The sequence below is a fragment of the Saccopteryx bilineata genome, chromosome 2 (genome assembly GCF_036850765.1).
Source record: "Saccopteryx bilineata isolate mSacBil1 chromosome 2, mSacBil1_pri_phased_curated, whole genome shotgun sequence".
In the NCBI taxonomy this organism is placed as follows: domain Eukaryota; kingdom Metazoa; phylum Chordata; class Mammalia; order Chiroptera; family Emballonuridae; genus Saccopteryx; species Saccopteryx bilineata.
The window spans coordinates 171,863,386-171,877,199 of record NC_089491.1 but is presented as its reverse complement, the minus strand read 5'-3'; the positions used below and the strand labels follow the sequence as shown (position 1 = coordinate 171,877,199).

Sequence of the window (13,814 nt, the reverse complement as noted above, 5' to 3'; positions counted from 1 at the left end):
TGCTGGAATACGTCTCTCGGGGTCTCTGGGGCTGCTTGTTCACTGAGTCTGCATCTGCCTATTTTCCTGGGGATTTATGTTCTCTGTGCCCTGTCCCTTACCCGTTGATCTCCCTGTCTGTGTCCCATCCCAGCTGCTCCTTCTGTCTCAGGCCATCTTTCTGACCTGCCCTTCGGTCTCCCTCTCAGGGAGATTCAAACACTCCCTGTGTGCTTTGGGAGGGTCCCACAGGAACTGGGCCAATCATCCAGGGATGGACAGGAGGGACAAGGGCTCCAGCTCAGGGGACAGCACCTAAGCCTGCAGAAGGGAAAGAACAGTACTGAACTGTGTCCTCACGTCTGGCCAGGCTTAGCCAATGAGACAGGAAGAGCCCAAGAAGGGAGGGTGACAGGACTTTCTGCCCCACCCTCCTGTGGTCCAACCTCAGACAAAACAGATCACAAGCAGTGGGTCTAGTGGGGAGGGGCTAATTTGCATACTGTTTTCATCTCATTTGCATGTCTCTGTTTCCCAGTCAGCCCTTTCCAACTGCAGGCTCTCTCCAGCTCAGTTGGGTCCCTAGAGAGGTTGGTGGCAGAGAGTGGGTAGGGGTGAGGGTGGGTTCACACAATGGTGACCATGAGTCTCTCCCACACCTCCTACCAGGACAAGTCACATTCCTGCCCTGCCAGGGGGCCTCCTCTCCTGCTGTAGAGCCAGCTTCCCAGCACTCCATGTGCCAGCTACACATTGTCCTCCAGATAGGACGTTCACTGTCCTGCCTCTGACCTTTGTCCCCACATACTCCCCACCCTTCCCCACCCATTTCTGTTTAACTCAACATCCCCATCTTTTAAGGCCAGGTACCAAGCCCTCCTCCTCTTCCATGAAGACTCCCCTGAGTGATCAGCATATGAGTGATCTCTACACTGGAAGGCATCTCAAGAAACCACATTGTTTGTCTTACCTGTCTTCAGGTGATGATGAAACTCTCCCCACTTTCTCGATGAGGCAACTGAGGCCCAGGACCAGTAAAGTAAGTTACCCAGGAAAGTATAGGCAATAAGTAGGGAGGCCATTTGGAGCCCGAGGCACTCTTCTCAGTGTCCCCAGTCCTGTCTTCTCTTTGTCATCCATCTGGCTTAGAGCAATGCCCTGTGCTGGACCATCTTGTCTGGCCAGGGAGCTAACCATTATACATTGTTGCTGAACTTTTTTCTGGATTAGGGTTTTAGTCTCCCACAAATTCCCTGGCTTCAGCCACACAGAACCATTGGCCATTTCTGAATTCTCTTTGCCCTTTCTTAGTAACATGTCTTTGCCCCTGGTGGTACCTCTGACAGGATTTCTTCCCACCCCATTATGAATGGGGAATGCTCCAGCTCATCCCTCAAAACCCAGCTCAACTGTCACTTCCTCTGGTGAAGTCTTCCCTGCTGTGCCTCCCAGGCAACCGGGCACTATATTCAAACCTCCAAGATAGCACTTGTCACACCGCACTGTTGTTGACTGTTCAGCCTCCCTCCTTCATCACAAGTCCTTCAAGGGAGGGACCATCATGTCCTGTCAGGGCACACATTGTTTAAATGGACTGGGTTTCATTATGACCTTCCTTTCCCAACCCAGGCCCATGAAACAGTGGCATCAACCTACTGGGGAAGTCAAGAAGAAAGACCAAGAAGCTGGGGCAATGTGCAAGAGGAGAAGTCCCAGGAGATAGCCCAGGACTGTGGCATGTGCGTTTCTCAATTTTCTAAAGCAGCCCTTTCACCTAACTTAATGCTGAATGAATGAATGAATGAATGAATGAATGAATAGAGCAGGGGTCCCCGAACTTTTTACACAAGGGGCCAGTTCACTGTCCCTCAGACCGTTGGAGGGCCGGACTATAAAAAAAACTATGAACAAATCCCTATGCACACTGCACATATCTTATTTTAAAGTAAAAAAAAAAAAAAAAAAAAAACAGGGGCCCTGGCCGGTTGGCTCAGCGATAGAGCGTCGGCCTGGCGTGTGGGAGTCCCGGGTTCGATTCCTGGCCAGGGCACACAGGAGAGGCGCCAATCTGCTTCTCCACCCCTCCCCTTCTCCTTCCTCTCTGTCTCTCTCTTCCCCTTCTGCAGCCAAGGCTCCATTGGAGCAAAGATGGCCCGGGCACTGGGGATGGCTCTGTGGCCTCTGCCTCAGGCACTAGAATGGCTCTGGATACAATGGAGCAAGGCCCCAGAGGGGCAGAGCATCACCCCCTGGTGGGCATGCCAGGTGGATCCCGGTCAGGCGCATGCGGGAGTCTGTCTGACTGCCTCCCTGTTTCCAGCTTCGGAAAAATGAAAAAAAAAACCCAAAACGGGAACAAATACAATATTGAAAATAAAGAACAAGTAAAATCAACAAACTGACCAGTATTTCCATGGGAACTGTGCTCCTCTCACTGACCACCAATGAAAGAGGTGCCCCTTCCAGAAGTGCTGCGGGGGCTGGATAAATGACCTCAGGGAGCCACATGCGGCCCGCAGGTCGTAGTTTGGGGACCCCTGAAATAGAGGAAGCTAGAGGAACAGAGGACTAGACTGAAGGGAGAAGAAGAAGAAAGAAAAGAGGTGGGTGAGGGGCAGAAGGGAGAAGAGTCAGAGAAGGGCAGTGAGGAAAGAGGAAGGAGGAAACAGAAGCAAAGAGAAGGAGGGAACCCACACATTTTTTTATCCTCAACCATGTCCAGCAGAGACCTCAGCCGTGGGCCTTCATATCATTTCTGCTCCCATTTTCCTGTCTGAGAAATGGGCACATCTCCCCTTCTCCAAAAATGAGCAAGGCCAGAGAGAGGTGTAGAGGGTGGAAGCGCTGTGCCATGCTGAGTGCCCTGAGGCCCTTTCACACACACACATCTCACAAAGCTCACCGAGAGATAGGTGTTATCATTCCCACACTACAGATGTAGAGATTGAGGCAAAGAGGTCTGCTGTTTGCCTCCATGAGGTGGGCTCTGACTCCAAACCCCTCTCCTTCCACAGCCCCAGGGCCCTCTCAGCGTTGAAGACAGACCGGAAAGAGAGGTAGATGACATTTCACATCCCACTTGGAAAGTTGAGGTGCAGAGGACAGAGGGGAACCAGTCACCTCCTGTGGAGGGGTGTGAAGTTGTGGTGTCATCTCCCACTCCAGGAAGGCCCCCCCACATCAACTTAGCCTTTGCCTAGTAGGTTGATGATGTTCAAACTGAAAATCTAATGACTTAACAGGCTCCAAATAAACTTTTAAATGAATGCAGAAAACTGCTCTGTCATTTCATCCAGTGATCAGCCAGGGGAGGGAGTGGTTCAGGTGTTTTCCTTTGAAAAGCCTCATACAGCTCTCTTCCCATCCCCAAAGCCCAAGGATTCAGCAACATTCATGGTTTTCTGAGGCTCAGAGATGCACTGGCAAGTAACTGTGCCCAGCCCTCCTCTATAACCCCCACTAAGAAGTATAGGTGACAGCTGTGGATCACAGAGGACTTTCTACAACCCACAGACCAGAGCCCCACCCCAGATGGACAGGCAACTTCCCGATGTTCAGTCTCCCTTAGAAAGCAAAGCTCATATCTCGCTTTGCCAGGAAGTCCCTCCTAATGTCTAGCTTACATCTTTCCTGCTGCTGCCTATCCAATCCTCAGCTGTGACAGTCAGTCTGAGCTCTAATGGCCAGGGGATGCAGAAGAGAACAAGTCCTTTGGTTCAAGCCTGAGGGAAGAGAGGAGTGGTAATGCAAAAAGAAGAAGAAGCCTGACCAGGCGGTGGCGCAGTGGATAGAACATCGGACTGGGTTGCAGAAGGACCCAGGTTCGAGACCCCAAGGTTGCCAGCTTGAGCGCGGGCTCATCTGGTTTGAGCAAAGCTTACCAGCTTGGACCCAAGGTCGCTGGCTCGAGCAAGGGGTTACTCGGTCTGCTGAAGGTCCATGGTCAAGGCACATATGAGAAAGCAATCAATGAACAACTAAGGTGTCACAACGAAAAACTGATGATTGATGCATCTCATCCCTCTCCGCTTCTGTCTGACTGTCCCTATCAATCCCTCTCTCTTCTCTCTTCTCTCTCTCACACACACACACTCTCTCTCTCTATTTTACACACACACACACACACACACACGAGAGAGAGAGAGAGAGAGAGAGAGAGAGAGAGAGAGAGAAGGAGAAGTCATCTACAAACTACCCTGAAAGCGCCTGATGTCATCTGATCTCAGAAGCTTAGTAGGGTCGGTCCTGGATGGAAGAGGAAGAGTGGTTCACTCAGCCTGATCTCTTCCCCCCAGTAGCAATAGAAATGGAGGATTGACAGCTGGAAGGCCATCCTGACACAGAAGGGAAGTACTTCTGGAATAAGATTATGAAGGGCAGAGACTGCATCCCTTCAGTGGCCTCCCAGCCTGGCAGAGACCCTTCAGTGGCAGCTGCAGGACCGCCAGCACTTCCAGAAAAGTGCGCATGCTGGGGCTGCTGGGAGTCCTTGCAGCTCCAGTGGAAAGGAGAAAAACCTGGTCCCGGAGCCTCCTTGTGGCCACACAGAGGCAGTACAGGCAGCTCCGCCTCTAGTGGCCCCAGCCATCAGAGCCAGGCCTAGGGAGACAGACCCTGGTGCCCCACCTTCAGAGAGAGGCCCAATCTGCAACTCAGAGCTCATTACCTCCACCAGCTGACCCCAGGGACAGGGTGCAGACAGAGACCAGAAGGGCCTGAAAAGGGGAAAGACAGTTGGAGTAAATAGTGAAGCAGGAGCAATGGGCAAAGCTAAAGTGGCACGGGACCCCAGCCCCTCCTTCAGCACCAGTGGGGCCCTGAGGAACCCACGCCCACTGACTCCTCCCTTGACACCCATGAAGAGGACAGAGGCAGGGCTTGGATGTGTAAAGAGGAGGAACTAGGGTAAAAAGGAGATTATAAGCTGGATCCAGGCTTCCTTCTGGATCCACAGCCTCCTTTCAGGGCTGCTCTTCAGCTATTTGGAAGTTCTTCCAGGCATCTAACCTTAATCCTTCCTGCTGGGATCAGAGAGGATTTCTCCCTGAAAATGAATCTGGCTTTTTGCCCCTGCTATAAACCAAACAAATAATTCTAAAACCTGAAGAAGGAGGGGGAAAATTGGCACTAGATGACAGGGAAGGAGCAGGAGGCAAGGGGAAGTTGGATAAGACAGGTGCTAGTCAGAAAGGCGATGTTTATGACCCTTTCTCCTCCTCATATATGAGGAAGGAACAGGAAATATGGACTCCCCTTGGAGGAGGGACTTGGGGCAGATGACAGGGAGGACTTCTCATAAAAGAGTTGATAAGGACATTCTCCGAAAATACTTTAAATTATTAGAAACTGGAGATGACAGGAAGAGAGAGAAAAGGAAAAAGAAGGAAAATTGGCAGGAGATGGAAAAGGGAAGTATCTTATCCACAAAGAAAAGAGAAACCAATGCAGAGAGAAGGGAGAGAAAAAGCCATAAACCTGAAGTGGTGGGGATCTAAAATGTGAAAACAAAGAGCCCAGGATTCTTCCAGGTAACAGCTTTGGGCTTCAGTTTCCTTTCCAAGGTGGGGGGTAACAGTGCCCGTCTGCGGTCTAAATGATGGGGTTCAGTGCTCCCTCCAAATAGCACTGGGCAAGGGAATCAGAGCAGGAGGCGGGAGAGACCCTCGGAGGCCTCCAGCACCACCACCCACTCCCCACCACTTTCCAGGCTCTTCTGGTCTCTGGCCCCACCCTGTTACCAGGGTCAGCAAGTGGGTGTGATGAGCTCTGGGTTGCAGATTGGGCCATCACCTCTCCATCAGAACTATGGAGGACCTAGAGAAACAAAGCTATGTCCTGCCCCTAGGGCTCCTGGATCAGAGAGGCCCAGGAACCTGACTCTTAAACCCCCAGGTAATTCTGAGTTGGCACCTGAAAACTGTTCACTTAGCTTCATGCTTCATTTTTCAGAGGAGGGAAATTAGGCCCAGAGAAGTGGAGCAACCTGCCCAGGTCACCATCTGCACACTGGACCCTACACGTGCAGGCAGGAAGGACTCCTCACTTCTTTTCCATGCCTCCTCAGCACCTGACTCCAGGAAAAGTCTTCCTGGTTTTGCCTCTCAGTTCTGATGTGACCGAGGCTTCCCTCCCATTCTCTGGCCCATGTAAGGACCCTTCCTCTTTCTTCAACAGGATCTAAGTTGGATCTGAACATTTGATGTCCATCCCAGCCCCAAACAGGGGAAGTGTTCAATAGGCATTTGTAGAATGAATGCTCCGTCAGTCAGTCCCCCCTGGCCCCCACCCAGGGAGTAGGAGCTTCCCTAGAGTCCCTGGGAAAAGGCCAGGAGGGGAGCTGCTTGCTCCATTCTCTCCAGTCTGAGTCATGTAGAGAACTGGGACCCAGGCGCCTTGGCTCCCAGTCTTTCCTCAGCCAGCCCCACCCTGAGCCAGGAGAGCAGCAGGTTCTAGCTCTGCTATGGGCTTTCTTGGTGAGTTGCTTGGTTTACTCATCATTCAGGTAAACACATGAAGTCAGCAGATCCTTTGGGAGGTCAGGCAGTGCTGGTGGCATGAAAAGACCTAGGTTCACAGTGCTCCACTGCACCCCCAGCTGAAGGGATCAGCCTGAACGGGGCTGCTGGCTACAGGGTGAGGTTGTGGGGGCCCCGTCCAGTCTGGCTCCTGTAGGAGCTCCACCCTGTGGGTGGGACCCACCTTCCTGCTCTAGGCCCTCTCAGACAGGCAGACCCCCCCTCTCTGTCAGCCTCAGGAAGTTTGTCAGCCCCAAAGTTCCTCTGCTACAGAAAGCCAGAAGGGCACAGACCATGGGAAGATCAGAGGGAGCTGGAGAAGGGAGTGCAGCTGTCCATGCAAATTGGTCAATGCCATTCAAAGTCACACCTGTGACTCTGAATGCTGGCAGGTGGGAAACAAATAGGATAGAGTCAACCCGACTGGAACAGAGATGGGGTGAGATACCAGGGCATAGAGAGTAGGGATAGCAAGAAACCAAAAAGGAAGGGGAGGAAAGAGAAACCAAGACAGAAAGGTTGGCGCCAATGTAAGAGGGGCAACTGGCTCCCAACAAAGACTCATCATGTAGCCCTCATGGGAGCCCTCCAGCCCTCCCACTGCCCAGTGGCTGGGCCTCCCTGTGGATTCCTAGAGCACCCAAGGCCCTTTCAGGAAGAGCACAGGGCACCTGATTGGAAGTCAGGAATATGGGTTCCAGTTTCATACCCACCACAAATGTGCTTTATGATTTTTAGAAAGGACCCACCCACCCTCCCCAGGGTCATAGCTTTTCCAGCTGTTAAATAACAGGGTCACACCAAGAGGTCCTTAAGATCTTCTCCACTCTGAGAGACCATGAAGCCCATGCTTAGAGGTGGTATAAGGCAGTGGTGGGTGGTAGAAAGAACCTGAACTGAGTATCCGAACTCTTTGGGCCCTTCTTCTTTTACAGATGGGAACACTGAGACCCAGAGAAAGCCCATCATGCCAGAACTAGAAGGACCCAGAGGCCCTTAGTGCTCAAAGCATGATTCATGCACCAATAGCGTCAGCACCCCCAGAAGGAGCGTATGGAAATGCAGCATCCCAGGCCTGCCCCAGACTTACCAGACCAGAACCTGCATTTTTTTTTCAATAATTTTATTTTTTTAATGGGGTGACATCAATAAATCAGGATACATATATTCAAAGATAACAAGTCCAGGTCATCTTGTCGTTCAATTATGTTGCATACCCATTACCCAAAGTCAGATTGTCCTCTGTCACCTTCTATCTAGTTTTCTTTGTGCCCCTCCCCTTCCCCCTTTCCCTCTCCCTTTCCCCCCTCCCCCTGTAACCACCACACTCTTATCAATGTCTCTTAGTTTCACTTTTATGTCCCACCTACGTATGGAATAATGCAGTTCCTGGTTTTTTCTGATTTACTTATTTCGCTTCATATAATAGAACCTGCATTTTAACAAGATCCTCAGGTGATACAAAGCCAGAGAGCACCGAGCCAGCAGATGGCTAAGTGTGGGTTTTACACAGAGCCCAGACAGAGGTCTGGCACCTCTGCTTACTAGCTGATCTTCCATTCTGCAAAGTGACAGTAAAGCCTACTATGCCAGAAACAAAGCCTTTCTTCACAAGGTCATCCTGAGGATTAGAGCCCATATGGATGAGAAGTATTTTGCCTGGTGCTTGGCACGTGAGGAGCACTCAGCAAGCAGTCAGAGTGGTGACTGGGGTGGAGCTCGCGCCATTGCATGATACACTATGCGTAGGGCTCCGAGCTTCCTTGGGACAGCCTGGTTACCTGGTTACCTGGCTACCTGCTGGCTGTGTAATCTTGGGCAAGGTCCTTGACCTTTCTGTGCCTCCATCTCCTCATGTATAGATTAAGACTAGTCAGGATGCCTCCCTTGTACAGTTGTTGAAGGGTTAAGTAATTCAATGATCTGATGCATGTGGCAATAACCACTCTACAAATGGTTATACTGTTGTTATTATGAGAGCTCTGACCCCCCAGAGACCTAGAATCCAGGGAAGAAGGCAATCTCCTTCATCTCGCTTGGCCATGAGGAAGAGGCCAGGGCAGAGCAAGGGGAGCCAGGGAAGGGGCAGACAGGACTATTCCCAGGAGGCAGCCTCAGGGGCCAAGAGCAGGCACTTCTTCTGAAGCCCAAGCTTCTGAATAGGACAGCACATGCACCTAGATCATGCCAACACACAGACACACACTCGTAAGAGCAACAGAGCAGGAGCCTGAAAGCTCTGCGGCAAACTAACTGTGCAAGTCTGAACAAGCACCTTGCCCTCTCTGGGCCTCAGCCTCTTCATCTGAAGAAGATTAGGTATTTAGACAATTTCTGAGTCCCTTCTGGCTCTAACATGCTGCTCTGCTGGTTCTGGTACATTCTAAAATATTCATTTGCCCTGTGCATGTCACAACAAAAGTAACCACGGGGTAGAACACCGGCTCACATATACAGAGGCACCGGGGCAGGAAAAAGTAACCGGGAATCAACCTGTCCTGGCCACAAACAACCACTAGATTTTCCTCATAGTCCTGGGCGCTTTCTCTCTGCAGGGCCAGGTGAGCTGGGGCACACCCTTTCCTGCGCATCACAGTCCAGGCATCTGCTGCCCCCTGCTGGCTAGAAGAGGGGTGGCTGCCTGGTCTGCAGAGGCAGGTCCAGGAGCCTGGACTGGTGGGAAGTAGGGTATTCAGCATGCACCCTGTCTTTAGATCTATCCTTCCCCTCAGCTGCTTCCCTTCCAGGATCCAGATGATGGTTGTGGGAAGAAATCGGGGTAATAACACCTATGGCTAACCCAGATCCCTCAGCAGGGAGAAGAAATAAGAATAAACAAACACACTAATATTTATTATATTAACAGATAATTAGATAGCACTTTATGTAATCCAGGCACTATTCTAAGTGCTTTACAAATACTGTCTCATCTAGCCTTTGAGATAAGTACTAGCATAATTCCCCATTTTACAGATGAGAGGAGTGAGGCAAAGAAATCCCAAAGTTACAGTCAATAGGCTCACATGCAGGCTCTACCAGCCCTCAGGGAAGAAGGGGCTAAGAGGGACTGAACAGAGGTAAGGACACATGGACACAACTACAGAAATGTGGGCAAGGAGGGGGCAGGGAAGGGGAAAGGAGAGAGCAGCAGGATGGCTAGGAGAGGGAGCGGAGGGAGGGAGGCGGGCTACCCTTTGACCCCCGGGGCCCCAAAGATACTATCAGGCCAGACCCTGCCAGAAAACCCTTCCTGCATCCCTCTGCATTCCAGCTTCTGCTGGGCTGGTTTTACAGCCTTGCAGTGCAGCCGGACACTGTTTATGGCAGTCCCATTCTCCAGCCCTTGTCTCCAGGCCCCAAAGGCATCTGGCCAGGCTGAGGAAGGCTTGTGGGGGCAGGGGTCCCCCTCCCAGCCTCCCAACCCTCCTTTGAACCCTGCTGGACTCCGGAAGGAGGCGACTCGGTGGGCGCTGAGAGGGCCTCTTCCAGGCTCCTTGCTGAGTAGCTGGGATAAAGAGGAAGACCCCCAGGCATAGGCCACCTCATAATGACCACTGAATTCCACTTCTACCCATTCCTTGCTGTGTGACCTTGGGAGGACGATTCAACATGATTTAACCTTCCCCAGTCTCAGTTTACCCTTCTGTAAAATGAAAATAATTGTACTTCGTGGTCATTTTGAGAATTTGAAATGTTATATAAAAAGTGTCCCAAAATGTAGCTGATATTATTAGCTATTATAGAATTTATAAATAAGGCAAAGAACTAGAGATTCCCATCCCATTTAGTGGTCCTAGAGTTTTCCACTAATTCTGCCCCCAGACCACTACCTAGGCTAACAAGCTTCTTCTGTTCACCTCTCACTGGAGTCACCCCACCCAGACCCCTCAGCCTCCACAATCTGCCTGGGTTTGTGTGTGTTGCCCTCTGCTGTCAATGGGAAGAACTGCATAATCCTTTCCCCTCTGCGGCCTAGAAATGTGAGACTTCGGAAGGAGAGGGGAACCAGGAAGGCAGGTAGGTTCTCTCCGGTGTTCTAAGAGTCTAAGAAAAGCTCTGTGGAATCCATAAAAGGGCCAAGAGAAATAGGGCCCAGAGAGGGTTCAGAGTAGAAATCAAGGGCCTGACTTCCTCTGTTCTAAGAAAAAGTTTGGGCAGGCGAAACTGAATGGAAGAGGAGAGATGCAGCAAGGCCAAAGAAAGGCTTCCCAGTGAGGCAGAGGGAGAGAGTTCAGGGAAAGGGAGTCAGGGAAAATAAAGATGCCTCCTTTCTAATGACGTCCTAGCCTGGAAAAGACAGGGGAAAGGGAGGACAAGGAGAAGGTGGAACCTGTGATGCCCCAAAGGCACATGGAAAGGGGGCCGCTAGGGGTGGAGGAGGGTGCCCCACACTCCCCAAGGAGTCTTCCAGAAAACACTCAGAACCTGACTAAAGATGAACAGCTCCCAGGGAGAATCAGGGGAAGAGCAAGGGACCTGGCCTCCTCCACGCTCACGCCCTCCCTCCCTGCTCCCCAGTCCCTTACAAAGACGGAAATGGAAGTCAGACAAGAGAAAGAACCTATGACCTTGGCTGAGATGGGGCTGCATCCCCTTCCTGACCCCCAGATATTGGGGTTCCTCAAATCTCCCCACCCTCTGCTCTCCTATTCATGCCCACTACTGAGTTATTTCATAAGCGGGTAGGTCAAGCTCGGGGCACTTTAAATGCTAGACTTTTCCTCAAAGTGATTGGCAAGAAGTCCTTGAGCAATGTCAAGGGCTACAGGGCCGCAGTCCCCTCCTTCTGCACCCCCATACCCTCTAGTAGGTCTGCTTTCCCTTCTCCAACCCCTTTCTCACCAACTGCCCCCCCAGCCTACCCAGCTGCAGTCAAGAATTTCAAACAAGAGGCTAGGTTCCAGGCCCGTATTTGTGTTTATCTCATGACAGTCTCTGTCTTGTCAGAAGCTGCCCCTGCGCCTGACCCTCTGCCCTGCCCCCAGAGCTCTGCTGAGAGGATACACTGAACAGGGATGCCCAGGGGACAGGCCCTGAAGGGGCTAGAGCCTGGGGAGTGTGGGTGTCCGTATCCTCACAGAGCCTGAGCCCCAAACAGGTGGAGTTGGTCATGTGAGGGTGTCCCCTCCTGAAAGGCCTCTTCAGGATTCAGGGGCCACCTCTGTCTCCTTGCCCTCCCTATGTAAGTATCCCTGCATTCAGCCTCCCATGGCCCAAACTGGGAGCCACCAGCATCCCATGCCCCCTCTCAGCCCCATGTCTCCTCTAGCTATAGGGCTCAGGTTCTCAGACCCAGGCCTTCCTCTGCCCCGTGTCCCCTTAGAGTGCAGTCTTGGGGAAGGGCCTGCAAATAGGGCACCAAGAAGAGACATAAACACACAGTGCATGGGAGAGGAACTGGAGATACAGAATGAAGCTGACCCCAAGCAGGTCATAAACAAAGCAGGACCTACTATAAATAAAGAATGAATTTCGCTGTAAACAGAAATGAAAGGGCTATAACATAGGACCAAGGTGGTCAAAACATGATCACTGGCCCCTCCCCAAGTGAGCTGCAAAGGGAAGAAGGCCTGGGAGCATCTGGCCCAGAGAAAAGGAGGCCTGTGGATAGGGACCACAGGAGGGACAAGAGCTTACTGCTGTCTGAAAGGATACCACATAAGGATATGAGTTGCTGGGATCTCCAAACAGCAAGAGAGATGATGGTGGGACTTACAGAATGACTTCTTGGTGTCAAGAACAAGTGTAACATGCCACCCCTTTCCTCTCTCCTTTTATCCTCGCATCTCCCCTCCTTCCAGCCCCACAGAGCAGTGGGCAGATTCCCAGGGGACAGCCAAGAGGAACACTTCAGAAGCTGAGGCCCACTCCAAGCCTCAGGAGAGAGGAGGCCCTGAGTGGAGTGGAATGTGTGGGAAAGTGGGCACAGAGGGAATTATCAAACACCCCAACAAGACAAAAATACCAAATCCTGGAGCCGGCAGGCCCCAAATCCAAAGGTGACGAGTCATGTCTATTTTTTCTTTCCTCCTCCCACTCCATCTCATCTTGCCCTTCCTCACTTCCTCTGGTTCTACCCCCCTTTTTTGCCCCTCCTCTCGGGTGGCATCTGCAGTTCCAAGGTGTCAGGCTTAAAGGCAAAACTTTGAGTCAATCTGAGTATTGCTTTTACCTATCAACTGATGGATCAGACCGACACTGTGGGAACATCTGGACATCTGGCTCTGTCTTCGTCTCTCCCCACTGGTCCCACCCTGTCCTTACCCTGTCCACACATACACACATGCACACTCACACACACTCCTAAGTGCAAGTTCCCTTCATCTTTCTCTCGCCTCTGTGTGCATGTCCCAGACTCTATGACCTGCACCCATCTAAACTCTGGAAGTCAAGGTGAGACATCTCAAATTGGTGCTTGCCTTTGCAAAGGGACCAGATAGACCCTGTTCCATTCCATGGGGGAGAGATGGGGCCTATACACCTTCCCAAAACTTCCTGGGACCAGAAGGTCCAGACACTACTGGACCTTAGAGCTAAAACCTGCTCCATCCCGTTTCCCCACCACCACTCAATTACTATTCATAATACACAGCTGGGTGATTAATGACCTGATTAATAATTACTCGGGCTAATAAAATGATTAATTAATTTGGCAAGCCATTATTTATCTGTTCATTCTCAGCCTGAAACTCTGCAACTAAGAGTTTGGGAATCTCTCCTCCAGGCTCTTTCAAAAATGTGCTCATTAATGTGGACCAGGAAGGCTGGGGGATAGGACCTCTCCATCCTGAGACCCTCCTAAGGTAGGAGAGGGGAGGGCCTAAGGGCCTCAGAACAAGATGGGAAGGCCTGAAATTAGCTCTCCAGGCAACCTCAAGCCCTGGAAGGAGCTTACTAGGGAGGCTGGGTGGGGGTGGGGGTGGGGGGCATAACAGGGAACTTGGGGGTAGCTAAGCACCATGTTTGGAGATTTTTTGGATTCATTCTCTCTAGCTAATGATTGATGACACTATTTTTTAACAAATGATCTTTTTTCTTCTTCCTCTTTTCCAACTGAGAAGAGGGGAGATAGAGAGACAGACTCCTGCCTGTGCCCCAACCTGATCCACTCAGCAACCCCCATCTGGGGTCAATGCTCTAACCATCTGGGGCCATGCTCGCAGCTAAGATATTTTTAGCACCTGAGGCAGAGGATCCATGGAGCCATCCTCAGTGTCCAGGCCCATGTGCGCCAATGGAGCCATGGGGGGGGGGGAAGTGGGGGGGAAGGGTGGAGAAGCAGATAGTTGCTTCTCCTGTGTGACCTGACTGATATCTTAT

At 51.4% G+C, this 13,814-nt stretch overlaps 1 long non-coding RNA gene across 1 annotated transcript; it reads left to right on the top strand.

Moving 5' to 3' along the window:
- Positions 1 to 879: 879 nt before the first annotated feature.
- On the top strand, positions 880 to 3,091 carry LOC136323050 (uncharacterized). The gene is made up of 3 exons (XR_010728908.1): positions 880 to 1,018; positions 1,609 to 1,718; positions 2,994 to 3,091. It is a non-coding gene; the product is annotated as an uncharacterized lncRNA (long non-coding RNA).
- The last annotated feature ends 10,723 nt before the right edge of the window (positions 3,092 to 13,814 follow it).